Source organism: Opisthorchis viverrini (assembly GCF_000715545.1).
Source record: "Opisthorchis viverrini unplaced genomic scaffold opera_v5_110, whole genome shotgun sequence".
NCBI lineage: Eukaryota > Metazoa > Platyhelminthes > Trematoda > Opisthorchiida > Opisthorchiidae > Opisthorchis > Opisthorchis viverrini.
In genome coordinates this window covers 426,001-428,599 of record NW_008751760.1, presented here as the reverse complement: position 1 = coordinate 428,599, position 2,599 = coordinate 426,001, and positions in this window count along the sequence as shown.

Below are 2,599 nucleotides of genomic sequence, written 5' to 3'. Positions count from 1 at the left end.
ATGACTGCTCATTCTTTTGAGATTACCGATGATGTAATCAAGATGCATTTCTGTATAGAAGCATATAGTAGTTTGTTCTGCAAAAACATTCCTGTGACCTGCTTCTATTGTTGTCTGCCTTGGATTAAAGAATGTTTCTTGTTTTGCTTTTCTCTTTTGTTTTGAACGCTCATTGATACAAGCTAATTTATGAAAGTATAGAAGGGTTTGGCGTATTTCATTCGCTTCACAGTTTGACAGAATGGGATATTACATAAGTCAGTGCACTGTAATCTGGTGACAATCGTTTGCTCTGCCCGTTCAATGCATGCTCCTTGATTTGTAGGGTTGTCTTAGTCAAATTCATCAGCGTGGTTCGTAACTTGGTTGGCTATTGGATTGGCTTTCACTTGAGTGAGAACACAACATTCCAGACTATTCGGCGTGATGAACCACCTTTAGTTGCTACTAACTGGTCAGCTTGGAGGTCAACCTGGGTGAACTGAGATTGCTGAAACTCCAGGCAGAACGAACTACATGTTTGGTCTCAACCTGTTGGTTAATTATGACGGTTAAGATGACCATTCTTCTGNTGAACGAATGATCGAATAATTTTATCTCAGAAACGTTTTTCCCGAAATCCCTAGAATATTGGCAGCAACTTACCTACTACTTTTGGTAGAATACCTGCGTCTTGAGATGCATCACGCTTTTCAAGGTCGCAAATATTCAATAATTTGTGGTGTTCTTTTGCGTAGGTGTAAAGAGTGACCGATGAGTTCTTGAAAACAATAATAATTCGTTTTCTATTACTTAATTATGGGGAAACTTCCAATAAACTCGATGTCAAACTAATCGGAGTTGTTCTGAGAAAGAGAGCAGTGCAACCCTTAGGTTGTTTTATCCACTCATTCTTCAACCTGAAACAGAGGATACATAAGTGTATATATGCATATTTATGCATATGTACATATGCATCGGAACACTGTTTAAAATAGAGGTCAGGGAATGGGTCATGAGCGGAAAGCCACGCATTTTTTGGAAGCGAAATGCAGAACATTATGCAGCCTTCAAAGGAAGGCTGCTTTTCTAACCGACATACCATGAATGAACACTCCGGACGCACAGGAACATCGTGACCTATCCTCATTGGTTCTGTTAGTTGACTTTCACTAGGTCTAGACCGCGGAAAAGTTGGACTAAGAGAAGGGGTCTCCTTGAGGTCAGACNTTAGTCGAGCGACTGACACTGTATGACAGTGATTAGATGGTCCTCCTTTATCCGCAGTGTGATGTAGATCCTATCCAACTACGCTACGTACTCCACTACCACTTACGACTTGACGTGCTTACTTCCAAAATAACCCTTCTTCCCAAATGAAAGCGGGCAAACAACTAGGTTTTATGAGGTTGATCAGTACGTGCCCAAAGCCAGTTTTTTTACAGTAAAGTCTTCACCATTGTTCAGTGTATGTGGGGTTACTGTATACTGAATGCGAAAAACGCCATGCACGTATTCTGGCAACAAGAACGTTTACAAAAGTATGCCCATTACTTGTTTCTGTCTAAAAACACTGAAAGGTGTAGATGTAAAATATTCACTCCGATGTATCATCATTCACAGAATAGGAAACCTGAAATTTCGGCCACAGTTGTTTGCAGAGTGTAGTATTGGAGATTTGACCAGAAAGCTATCTTTCAGTCATGCTCAAAAACGCACCCGATAATGAAGGTTCACGCGGACCACCCATTGTCACTCCTTCGATTAGTTGCTACGTTCGGACTTCGATTCATCTTATGGACACTAAGGTGAAACATGTTGGAATTTTGTGAACTGCAATGCAATTGCACATGTACTCTACAGTCTGGAAGAATAGTTGACATACACAGAAAATATCTTTGTGAAATCAGTGACGATTGCTCTGAAATTCGTTCGGGTTTGAAGGAATCACCATCTGCTATCCTGTCTCTACCAATATAAGGGTCTATACCACAGGGGAGAAGCACTAGAGTCGACATTCTCCCCTATTAAAGCCCTCGTACTTATCCTTGCGAGAATTCGACCACCGGACACGCGAGACGACCACTAACTCAGTAGCCCTCACCAAGAACGAAACTTCCACACTTGAGTGAAACGACTCCTTAAACGGGAGTGATGTGAACGACAACCACCTACAACTAATTTAAAGGAACGCTTTACAGTGTGAGGTACGACAGCCCCACTGATAAGGGTTAAACGTTTTTCGATTAATAGCTAGGAGACATTTAATAGGCTGAGCCATGCATAGTCAGAATGGGTCTTCCAGTCATAGTGTCTTTTTGAAACTTCCCTTGTGTAATGTTATTTGTATTCTGGTCACATATATGAGTACGACAACTGAGCTGCACTCAGGCTCATGAAGTACAAATATTCTGTATGTTTTAGTTTTTTGACTGCTTCTCATTAAAACAGCAAACTTTATGTATACGTTTTGGTGCAAACTAGTGAGATGCGTCCACAAATTTGGCTTTCAGGCATAAATAGCTTTCAGGCGAGGTAGGACTAACGTTTCAATGAAATTTGGACTTAAGGGAGTAAATTACGTTTAAAAGATATGTGAAATTTCAGAATCGAACCTTCA